Here is a 13,128-nt window from a genome sequence, read left to right as displayed (position 1 = left end):
GTGTGTGTGTGTGTGTGTGTGTGTGTGTGTGTGTGTGTGTGTGTGTGTGTGTGTGTGTATGCCTGCCTGTCAGCTCCTGAAGATAATGTAAAGTTCTCAGATGCAGGGCTCCCAGCCTGGTCTAACCCATCAAAACCCCTAATTTACTTTGCTTACTATGTATATCTTCTTGAACCAAAACCAGGAAGCAGGACGATGATAATAATGCTAACAATATCAAAATTATGCCTCCTCCCCCAATTCCCACTTCTGTTTTGTGGACTAAAAATGCTTTCCTTAGGACATTCTTGTGAGGTAAGTAATTGTTGCAAATAGTGTTCTTCCCATTACACAGATGAAGAAACTGAGGTTCAATATATATGAATGTGCGTTATTTTTACTAATGCAATTAAGTGCCTTGTCCACGGTGATGCTACCACTTGAATCAGAGTCCAAAATGGGACCAAGGCCCTAGCTCGGGCCTTCTCTCTCTCTGGAGGCAGGCAGGGTGAAGTGACTTGCCCAGGGTCACGCAGCTAGTATGTATCTAAGTCTGGATTTGAACTCAGGACCTCCTGACTCCAGACCAGTGCTCTATCCACTATACCACCTACCTGCTCCTAGCTTCTTCTTCTAAAGCTATCTTCCATCTGCCTTGTATATATCTTGGAAGTCTTTTGGTGTTTGCATATTGTCTCCCCCATTAGATTGTGAGCTCCTAGAAGGGCAAGTCAGTATTTTTGCCTCTCTTTGTATCTTCAGTGCTTAGCACAGTGCCTAGCACATAGTAGGTGCATAATAAATGCTGATTGGCAGCTTGCAATGTCTCTTCTCAAAAAAGGTCTTTTTTTTTGCTTTTTGGAGGGCACTTGGGGATAAGTGATTTGCCCAAGGTCACACGGCTTCGACGAAGGTTTTCATTGCTACACTTATCACAGTGCCTAGCACTTAAGTGTTGGTTGGCTGCCACACCATCTTGCCCCTTAGATGCAAATCCAATCCTCTTTGAAATGAGGCCATAACCAGGAATCTTGTACTGGAGTGAAGTACCCTCGGTTGATGCCTCCCAACTGTGTTCTCCAGAACAACGTGTGTGGTCCTTGTGAGCAGCCCAGATCTTAGTACCAGAGAGCCATCTTCATCTGGCCAATGGGGATGAGCACCAGAGCCAGGGGTCCACTTGTGGTTGCTCTATTCTCCTGAGAAAGGAGTCTTGAAACATGGAATCTTAATCTGGAGTCTGGGAAACTGCTGGTCGTTTTTAATATCTTGTTGACTGCCTTTCAAAATGAGATTCCTTCATAATCCTCTGAATTTCATTTGATGCATTTAAAAACAGGATTGCATGGCTCCACCAATCACTCTTCCCAGTCTACCTAAGGGGTCAAAGACACAATGAAGGCTAAGAACATACCACCTTAACTCAATATAAGAATCCCCAGGCTTCTTAGAGTTGTAAAGGACCCCAGAGGCCTAGATACAGTCCAACCTCTTCATTTTACAGAGGAAGAAACTGAGGCCCAGGGAGGGGAAGGGATTTGTCCAAGGTCACACATAAGATCATATAACCAGAGCTGGAAGGGACCCCAGAGGCCTAGATGTAATCCATCCTCTTCATTTTACAGAGGAGGAAACAGGCCCATCAAAGGGAAGGGATTTACCCAGGGTCACACGTAGACTCCTGCATCCAGAGTTGGAAGGGACCTCAGAGACCTAAATCTAATCTAATCCCTTCATTTTACAGTGGAGGAAACTGAAGCACAGGCAGGGGAAAGGACTTGCCCAGGGTCACACAGCTGATAGAAGTTTTTGAGGCAGGATTTGACCCCAGATCTTCCAAGTTCAGGGCCCTAATCACTGTGGCACACTGCCTCTCCATCTAGCAGCTCCAATGAGCTGCCTCCCTGGGCCCTGCATGGGGTTCTGAGTATAGACTCTCAGGGAATCCCAGCATGGCTTTGAGGCCTGAGTAGTGACTATACCTGCAACTGCCCTTAGGCCAGCAGCAAGCCCAGCCTCATCCCTAGGGACTGGGGCATCTACATGGCTGGAAGAGAACTGACCAATGGGTAAAAGCTAGAAATAGCAACCACCCTATGGCATTACTCAGCACATGTTCCCCCTTTTCACAAAAGGAACAGAAACTTTCTGTTCTGGAAAGAACTTTTGTTTCCAGAGTCAGACAATTTCAAATCAAAGGCAATTTTTCCAAGGCTCCTGGACTGGGTATGAGGCATTCTGGAAGGTATCCTGCCCTGGTAGGTGGTAGAGATCTGGGTTCAAATACTTCTTCTAATATTTACTAGCTGTGTGACCACGGGGTAAGACACATTTCCTCTAAGCCTGGATTTTCTCATAGGTTAAGTGAGGATAGTAAAGTCTGCAGTTAGTCTACAAACATTCATTAGATATCTACTATGCCCCAGGCACCTTGCTAAGTGCTGAGGACACAGATAAAAAGGAAAAGAAAGACAGGCCCTGCCCTGAAGGAGCTTACATTCTAATGGGGGATGATGTGATACTCCCACATCAAAAAGTCTGGGAGGAAGGGGGCTGGGTAGCGCAGTGAGTAAAGCACCAGCCCGGAGTCAGGAGGACCCCAGTTCGGTTCTGGCCTCAGACGCTTAATACACACAAAAATAAACACTAGCCATGCAACCTTGGGCAAATTACTTAACCCCAATTGCCCTCCAAAAGGCAAAAAAAAAAGTCTGGGAGGAGGAGAAGGTAGCCAGCATGAGGGTATGATAAAGAAGTCCAGGGAAATCCCAATAAGTACAGCTGGTAGGAAATGAGAAGAATGCTGCCTACTCACAGGGTTGTTGTGGGAACCAAATTACACCACCAAAGATTTCAGATGGCTTGTGGAAAATGTAGTGGATATTCCTCTACATTTTTTACAAGCCACCCAAAATCCTTTGGCGGGCCACAGGTTTACCTTACAGCACTACATACATGACAACTTTTTTTTTAGTCAAAATCTACATGAAGTTTATATTTAATTGGTTCCTGATAAAGTCCAGAGGCCTGATATGGACAAGTCTCTACTTTCCCTGGACCTCAGTTTCCTCCTCTGTTCAATTTAGGCCCTCCCCCCGCCTCCAGCTTCATCTTTCTCTATTGACAATCAGTAGCTCCCTTGATGAATGGTCCTTCAGGTCAATAGAGGCTGCTGTCAAAAGAATGAAAGTGGCTTATAAATCACAGGCTCAGACATCTTGAGCTAGTAAGAACATTGGAAAAGATTTAGCCCAACCCCCTCATTTTTAGATGAGGTAACTGAGGTCCAGGGAAGTGAGGTTAGGCTCAAGATCACCTATAAGATCCAAGAGCTAGAACTTGGCAAAAGCCAAGAGGCCTAAATCTAGTCCCACTTGTTCATTTTGCAAAGGGGGAAACTGAGGTAGACAGAGGTAGCCTGAGATGGTATTTGAACTCAAGTCTTCCTGATTCCAGTGTTCTTCCCTCTCTTTTTTTCCATCACTGGAGAAATAGGAGGGGCTTGCTTAGGAATGAAGACCCTCGTTCAAGGGTTACAGTGGCCAAAGGGCTCAATAGCAAATGGCCAGTCTACTGGTGCTGAGCCTTTTTGCACTTGGAGTGGTCTCCAGACAGCAAACATGGTTTGTTTTTAGGCTTTCTCAGGTGGGTCAGACCCTCCTTAGTCCTTGTACCCCAACATAAGATTTAAAAATCTGGCATCATATCCGTGACATGTTGAGACGTGAGAGGAGGCTTTTTTGTAGAGTTATATGACTATGCAAACACCATTCTGAACTAAAAACTGCAATGAAAGGTACTAGTTCCTAAACCTCAAACTGACAACTTTTCACAGTCAGTGAAATCATTCCAATGATAATCAAACCCACAGATTTTCTTTCTCATTACCTATAAAAAGGCTACTTACTGAAAATAGACATTGCCTGAGTTTTTCTTCCCAAACAAGACTTGGCCCGTCCTTTGTGGGCCCCTGGGGTATATATTCTCTTTAGAGACAAGAGAAACATTTTTCATTTCCCATGAGCCCGTGTGGAGCCCTTCGAGTAATGATGTTCTTAGCATGTTCTCTGGTTGGGGGAATAAGAGGGAGGGCAGAATAAAGGATGCATTAATCGGATGCATAACAAACTTTGAAAGAGAGAGTGGGAAATGAAAAGAAGAAAAAATTTGGGAGAATAGGATAGGGAGAAATACCTAATTTCTTCCCAGAATGCCCATAGAGAGGCTCAACACAAACTCACATTTAAAGAAAGGAATGTGGGAAGACTGGTGTGAGGGAGATATTGGAAGGGTATAAAATAGACAAAGGGCCACTAGGTGGCGGTGCAATGGATACAGTGCTGGGCCTGGGGTCAGGAAGACCTGAATTCAAATGTGACCTCAGACACTTAGTAACTGTGTGACCCTGGGCAAGTCACATGGCAAGTTTCAGTTTCCTCATCTGTAAAATGAGCTGGAGAAGGAAATGGCAAATCACTCCAGGATCTCTACCAAGAAAACCCCCTATGGGTTCACGAATAGTTGCACACAACTGAAATGACTCAATGACAACAAGAAGATGAACGTAAAAGTCAGAAGGTTTTCTGAAGCTGCATCAAACTCTTTTGCTACTACCAGGAGAACAACTTTCAATCTTGCCATTTCTAACTTTTGGAATACTGAGACCACACCCTTCAGCTATATTGCAGAGGCTTCTCCTTTTTGGATTAAGTCATGTTTGCATTTCTTCTTTCTCACCAGAAAGAAATCTGATTGCCTGTTTAGCCCTCAAGCTATGGCTCCCAAACCCAAATGCTTGGTGCTTCTCACACTCCAGTGCTGAGACACAATAATCTGCAGATCTGGAAGCTGAGCGAATTGCTAATGCTGTTGGACTAACAACCAGAGGGCATTTGGGAAGTGCTTGGCTGTTTCTATTGCTGAGCAGTGCTGAGAGTCAGACCTACAGGACATCTTCCCACCAAGGTCCCAACATTTTACCTTCCCTCCAGGAGGGTTAGTGCATTCCAGGATATGAGGATACTATTGTCTCCTAGGTCCCCTTGGCCAACCCATAATATGGAAGGTTGGGGGTGGTTCAGGTGGGAGGATGGTTGGAGTTTGGGAAGACTGCCAAGGAGGTGACAGGAGAAAGAGGGGCCCTAAGTGTGTACATGTCTTCCAGCCCCTTGCTAAAGGCCATTCATGCCTCTGTGTGTGTGAACAATACAACCTTTATATGTGAACATGTGTATATACCCATATATATGACTTAATATTTCCAAAGAGCTGTGATTTCTTGACTATGGTTATTCACTGTCCCTCCCATACAAAAGAGTTTTCCAACCTGTGGAGTACAAGACCCTTGGTGAGTGGCAAGCAATAGAAAAAATTACTGGCTATTTTTGCATGCTATTCATGCATATATGTATCACTTTTAAACATGAAAGCAAGGTCCAAATCAAATTAAAAAAAAGAAGATGTAGCTGCTGAATCACTGGGGACTTAAAGTCTCTGGGCAGCCCGCAGGGGTCCTGGGTGCTGGTGACAGGAAGTCTGTCCCATAAGCTCCTCACATTTCCCTTTGTGATCCTACCCATGATCCCTTGCTCCATCCCCATGTAACTCTTCCTCCAAGTCTCAGCCACCGAGGGAAAGCCCTCCCCCCACTTCTTGGAGGTACCTATGGTGGCCCTACATTCTAATGTGGAGCTGATGTCCTCAGAAGCCCATCAGATGGTGGAGCCAGAGTCTGTCACCCCTGTGCATATGGGGGCCCATTAGATACTAGACTACTAATGGTCTCTCTGCTACTAATCCACCATGACATAGTTCAGAACTCCCATCTCTATGCATAAATGACCTATGAAAGATGTTCTGGGTTGGGTCAGAGGTCAAGATAGCCTGGGATGCCAGATGTCTATATCTTTACTTAAGCCCAATACTTGAGGATCAGGACAATAGGCCCATTCCTTTTCCCTACTCCTCCCTGAAGGTACCTAGCAAGTCCCTGAATAGAGGATTAGAGATTGGGGATGCTTCCCAGAGACTGGTGCCCACTGCCAGCCATATTCCCTACCCCTCCCCTTTTAAGAGACAGCATGGTGGTTTGGGTGTCAGAGGACCTGGGTTCAAATCCTGACTCTGATACTTATTACCCTGTGACCTTGGGCATAACCTTATCTCCCTAGGCCTCAGTTACCTCATTTAAAACTGAGGGGATTGGGTTAAATCCTTTCAGTGTTCCTACCAGCTTGAGATGTCTGAGCCTGTGATTTATGAGCCATTTTCATTCTTTTGACAGCAGCCTCCATTGGCCTGAAGGACCATTCATCAAGGGAGCTGCTGATTGTCAACAGAGAAAGATGAAGCTAGAGGGGGAGGAAGGGCCTAAATTGAACAGAGGAGGAAACTGAGGTCCAGAGAGGGTAGTGACTTGTCCATATCAGGCTGCTGGACTTTATCAGGGGCCAATTAAACATAAATCATGTAGGTTTTCCTCGAAAAAAAAGCTTTCATTTATGTATTTCTGTAAGGTTTAATTTGGTCTCCACAACAATCCTGTGAGGTTGGTTTATTGAAGGCATTGTTCTAATTGTTTAATGAGTACCTTTCAGCTCTGGATCTATGATCACTTAACTTGTGATCTTCTGTGTGCCCTTGGACCCTTGGGCACACATTTTAACTCTCTATACCTTGATTTCCTCCTCTGAAAAATGAGAGGGACAGACAAGATGGCCTCTAAATTTCCTTCAGGTTCTAGAGCTTGGACACTATGTTCCTAGGAAAGTGCTGAAAATGACACCATTTTTATAACCATCTAGAAACATGATGGTAACTGTTGGTCCTCAAAATATGAGATCTTTATCCAATAATTAAGGCATTAAAGGAACACTATCTGAAAAACTGGATCACATCCATGTAGTTCAGGAGTTCCCAGCCCAATGGGGAGGTCTCTGGGCAGATTTCAGGGGGCCTGAGAACTTAGATGGAGTAGAAAAAAGTCATCTTGATTTTCACTGACCTCTAACTGAAATGTAGCATTTCTTCTAATTACTAAACAAAATATAGTGCTGAGACTGCTTTCCCAGACCACCAAAGGGGTCCCTAACACCTAAAAGCTCAACCCCCATGGCCTAGACATTCTCTCCATAAGGGAAACTCCAAAACCTAAAGGAAGAAGCAGTTGAATGGAAGGCTGGCTTCCAGCTTCCCCTTGGAGAATCAAAGAAAGGACTTAGGATCAATCAATTAATTGCTCTGCATTTATTAAGCACTGACTGTATGCCACAAACTGTATTGGACTCTAGGAATATAAACACAAAGGATGAGACAATCTTCTAGGAGGAGGCAACATGAACATGTATACGCATGTATAGATACACACATATATACAAATACACATGTGCACAAACAGAAGAAAAAAAATAAATCCAAGGCAGTTAGGCAAATAAGACACTAAGCAGTTCAGGGGTAAGGAAAGACTTCATGTAGAAGGTGGTTCTTGTTTGTTGATGCTGTTCATCCTTCGTTCTTGAAGAGACTAATGACCTCAGGAGAGTGATGTCTTGACTTGCAAGTACATTGGATTTAAATGAGTTAGAGCTGTACAAAGCCATCAACCTCAATCTCTCCTCCAGAGTCATCAGAGTCTAGTGGCAAGACATAAGTCAGGACAACTGGTGATGGCCCAGGATGCAATGGGAAACCTTGGCCTAAAACTAAGGTCTTTTTCCATGTCTCAGTTTGTCTGAGGCAACACCCATTCAGTAGTTAAAGGCTAGGCAAGAATTGAGGTCAAAGATGTACTTGGCCTTCACAAAAGACTCAATCAGGGAGGGGAAGACCCTCAGAGTTTCTGGCTAGGGTGGTGCTCGAGCTGCAACTTGAAGGAAAAGAAGGATTATATATGGTAAAGATGAGGAAGGAGGGCATTCCAAGCATAGGGAACAGCTAGTGCAAAGACATGGAGATGGGAAATGGAAGAATAGTATGTGGGGAAAAGAAAGCCAGCTTGACTGGGGCAATCAATAAATGTTAAAAGTGGAGTGATAGGATTTTAGATCTAGAACTGAGAGGGACCTCAGAGGCCAACTAGTCTAACCCTCTTATTTCACAGAGGAAGAAACTGAGGCCCCAGGAGGGGAAGAGACTGGCCCAAGGTCACACAGGTAGTAAGTGGCAGAGCTGGGAACTGGAATCCATGTTCTCTGACTGCCAAGCCAATTCTTTTCCCACTGACTGCTAACTCCCAAATCGGGGGTAGTCTCATCCTATGTCCAAAGCAACATTGCTATTTTACTTTGCAGTACACACAATGAACCTGGGCTCAATGACATCAGAATGAAAAGAATTGGGGGCGGCTAGGTGGCACAGTGAATAGAGCACTGTTCCTGGAGTCAGGAGGACCTGAGTTCAGATCTGGTGTCAGACACTCAACACACAAAAAACTAGCCGTGTCGCCTTGGGCAACTCACTTAACCCCAATTGCCCTCCAAAAAAAAAAGCAAAAAAAAAGGATGAAAAGAATTGCAACCTATGAACCACCATCATTGCTGAGGAACAAGGAAGAAAGAAGAAAGATATTCTATGGCAGAAGTTCAGAAGGGAACAAGACAAGAGTGAGAGTTTCAACAGTAACACAGACTTTAAGAAATTTTTTTTTTAAAAAGCAAGTTGCACCTAATAGAAATTTGTAGTCTCACATTTAATCCTATTTTCCATTTTGGAAAGGTTCTTTCTTTGGATGGTCATTAAATTCAAAATGAAGAAACAAAATTTTTTTTAAATTCTATTAAAAACTTGGCAGTTTTCTAAGCTAGGAGTGTCATACACATGTCCTATAACATTCCTGAGTGCAAATTAGATTAAAGTGTAATTGGGAAAGATGTAACAAAATAAATAAAAATAGAATAAAACATAGATAATGGTTTTCTAAGTCAATACATAGCCCACCGGGATCTTTATGTATGGTTTAGTGAGCCCTGTTTCTATTTGGCTTTGACACCACTGGGCTAGACTAAGTCAAACATGAATGAATGAATGAATCAGCATTTCTTAACTACACACTATAAGCCAAGCACTCACCGTATACATAAGTGTATGTTCTTTCATCCTTGGTAATTCCAGTGCAAAGATGGGCAAAGGGAAGAAAAGTGAAAAAGATGGTGGAAAATATTGTTTTGGGATTAAGAGAAGAAAGAGGCAAAAGGCTTGGAGATTACTCCAAACCTGATCCCTACGTGACATAAATACATATATTCTTCCAGAAGGGAGTTATAAGGTGCTGGATTTGACTGAATCTTAACCAACAAGAAATGAATGGTTAATGATGTTGGAATCATTTCAGACTCGGCTGTCTATGTGCGGTAAGATCAACGGGTAAAAGCAAAGGTCAAAACGAAATCAGAATAAAGGCTAAAGATGAGACAATGCTGTGTGTACTTATGTTGCTGTCAATCTGGCCTATTCAAACAGCTTGTTGGCTTATCTTCAGATAAGATTAAATCTTTCCGAGAATGATTGACACATATACAGAGGGGACATGGTTGGATAGCAGTTCATGTGAAAAAGATCTGGGAGTTTTCACGGATTAGATTTCATTAGCTTACTAGAAGTTGATAGCATAACATGACAACCAAGAAAGCTAATGAGAATCTTGGGCTTCATTAAGGGAAACCTAGCTGCTAGGGATAAGAAGATGATATTCCCATTGTACTCTGCCCTGGTTAGGAGTGTCATGCACATGACACTCGGGAGTATTTTGTCCATTTCAGGAAGGACATTGCTAAGTTGGAGAGAATCCAAAAGATGGCAACTGGATTGGAGAAGGATCTTGAATTTGTGTCATATGGGGATCAGTTAATGGACCTGGGGGTGTCTAGTCTGGACAAAAAAAACAACGTCAAGAGGACATGATAGCCACCATCAAATATCTGAAGGGCTGTTACATGGAAGAGGGTGTAGATTTATTCTGTTTGGCCCCAGAATGTCAAAGTAGGAACAGTGAGTAAAAGGAACAAAAAGGCAAGTTGAGACACGATGGAAGAGAAAACTTCCTAACAATTAGAGTTGTCCCAAAGTAGAATGGGCTGCCCCAGGAAGTAGTGGTTTCCACCTCCCTGGAGGTCTTCAAGCAAAAGTTGGATGATTCCTTGTCAGGTACATTATAGACAGAATTCTTTTCCAAGTACAGCTTAGATCAGTGTTTCTTGAACTGTGGGGTCCCAGTCCACAGTTTAAGAAGTGCTGAAGGGGCCATGAGTGGAAAAAGTTTAAGAAGTGAGGTGCAGTGAATAAACCACCAGCCTTGGAGTCATGAGGACCTGAGTTCAAATCCAGCCTCAGACATTTAACACAAAAAACTAGCAGTATGACCTTGGACGAGTCACTTAACCACAATTGCCCTACCTTCCCCCCTCCAAAAAGCAAAAAAAAAAAAGCCCTGGCAGACTAGATGGACATTGAGATCTTTTCCAAATAAAAGAGGGGAACAGGCAGGCTTTTGCAACTATTTCTCAGTAGCCAACCACATCTTCATTCACACAGCTGGTTGAGAAGCATAGATAGAGAATCCCATGTTATTGTTTGCTGATTGCAAACGTATGTGTATATCTATCTATATATATATATGTACACATACATGCATACATACATATGTATATGTGTGTGTGTGTATATGTGGTTTAGTAGAGCAAAATGGTGTCTGAAAGACTCTTTCAATGAGGGTCTCACATATATATGTTAGGATCATATAAGATTCCTTAATAAACACAACCACTGAGAATTCTGCTCAATCTTCCTCTTAATGTAAATATCAAGGGAAACATCAAACAGGGAGTTGAATACAATTGTCCTAGAGGATATCCTGTATAGAGTCCAAATAGAAGAGGGATTTCCTACAGATGGTGAAACCCTCCAGATGATCCTGTTTGCAGATGGCAGTGTGGTGATTATATATGACATTAACCTTCCTCAAGGGGGTCCATGACAATTAGAAAGAGATTGACCTAAAATTTCACCCAGGTCATGACGTCCGCTTGAATGGGCAGTTCACTGAGTGAGTTTATCAGTATGCATATCTGAGATAGGTAATTCAGATGGATGAGGAACTGGACCCAGAATGAAGAGTAGGACAGTGGGCTGGAATCCATGGGTGAGACCCTGCAGTGCCATCAATGCTTCCCCTTGTCATCCAAGCCCAATTCTCTAATGCCAATATTTTCCCAATGCTTTTGTATGGCTAGGAATAATAATTATGGAATAATATGATTTCAGAAGGATTAAAATGCTAGTGATTAAAGGCCTTGCACAAGTCTTTTCCCCTCCCTGGGTCTCAGTTTCCTCATATGTAAAACAAGGGGTTTGAACTAGATGGTCTCTAAAGTTCCTTCCAACTCTAGATCTAGGGTCCTATGTATAATCTTGGGCAGGTCATTTCCCCTCCATTGGACCTCAGTTTCCCTAAATGCAAAATGAAAGTGTTAGACTAGATGGCTTCTAAGATCCTTTCCATCTCTAGAGCTATGATCCCATGACAAAATGCAAGCAATTTTAGGGAGTAATATATTCATTTAATGACAACAGCTCCTGTCTCTCTTGTGCTTTGTGTAGTTACAACAGCCTTGTTAGTCAGGCAGTGGGAGTCTTATTGTCTACTTTTACAGGAGAGCAAACTGAAGCAACTGTGACTTGTCCAGGGTCACACAACTACTAAGTAGCTAACCCGGGTCTTCCTAACTCCAATAAGATAAAAGTACTCCATCCACTATACTACACTGCCTCTCCTGGGGAAAAGATAAAAAGAACCTGGAGAAGACTATAGTGCTCGTGCCTGGAGGGACAAGGTACTAGGGCCATTTTCTCTCCTTTGTTGTAATTATAAAGGCTTCTGGGAGGAGGCAAGTTTTACAGTGATGACTTTTCAGCTTGAGTCTGTGGCTTTCTCAGTAAGAAAGGAAACATGGACGTCCTGGTCAACAGGACTATTAGACCACCTTCCTGGCCAGGAAGCAAGAATTCTGCCCTCTGTGTCACTAAGCTCATGCTAGGCTGTCCAAGGAGGGCTTGGACAGACAAACAAGAGAGTTGTTTTCTGGGGTCCCCTGGGATCACTGAGAAACCTTCAAAGTGGGCTGTTTCTTAGCCCTCTGCTCCCAGATCTCTGTGCTCAGCAGCTTAATCCAGACCCCCTCCCTTCCCCAGGGGTGAGCCCCTTCATGGAGTCCAGGACCCTGTGAAAACCCTGGATGAGAATGGAAGACCCTGAACAAAGCTGATGGCAAGCATCCCTGTTTTGTCTTTGTTTTGCTAACTCCTAGCCACAGGCATGGGTTTGCACAGATGGTTAAATGACCTCCCTGAGGGCAGAAGCATTTTTATCTTTGTAGCCCCAGTGCCTGGCACGGGGCTGGCCACTTAATAAATGCCTTTTGATTGATTGATTGTGGGCTTTTTACAAATCTTTCCCTTTGCTTCACACTCCCACCCAGGGTTTCAGAACTTGGCTTGTTTTGCCCACAACCAGGGTTTTCCCAGGGAGCCTTAGAACCCAGAAACAGTAGTCATCGCATATAGAGCTGGAAGGGACCTCAGAAGGCCATGTAGGCCAACCCCTTCACTTTATAGACAAGGCAACTGAGACCTAGAAATGTTAAGTGACTTGCCCAAAAGGAATACATTTGGAAAGGACCCTCAGCTCCCATGCAAGCATTTGGGCTAACAATGCATCAAATACAGATCAGGCTTTATTTGACCTGACCATCCCTCCCCAAAAAAGAAAAAGATAACACGAAATGCTAATAATTGACATTTATATAGTACCTTATATATAATGATCTTATTTGCTTCTCACAATGATTCTGTGAGGTATTAATATAGGCATTGTCATGATTTAGCAGCTAGAGAGACTGTGGCTAAGGAGATTGAGGCTCAGAGTTAAGTGCATTGTCCAGGGTTACACAGATACTAAGTGTCTTAGTTAGGATTCAAATCCAGGACTTCCTGACCCTCAAGTCCAGCACTCTATTCACTATTCAAGCTACCTCTCAGGACAGAAAGAACCAGTAGAGTTAAAACAATCAAAATAAGCAAAACAACTCTCCCCCTCTCCAATGGGCCTGCCGGTGTGTGTGTGTGTGTGTGTGTGTGTGTGTGTGTGTGTGTGTGTGT

This window comes from Petaurus breviceps, unplaced genomic scaffold, assembly GCF_028583685.1.
Source record: "Petaurus breviceps papuanus isolate PSGF00001 unplaced genomic scaffold, PetGlider_PUasm1.0 532, whole genome shotgun sequence".
Lineage (NCBI taxonomy): Eukaryota > Metazoa > Chordata > Mammalia > Diprotodontia > Petauridae > Petaurus > Petaurus breviceps.
This window is presented reverse-complemented; position numbering follows the sequence as displayed.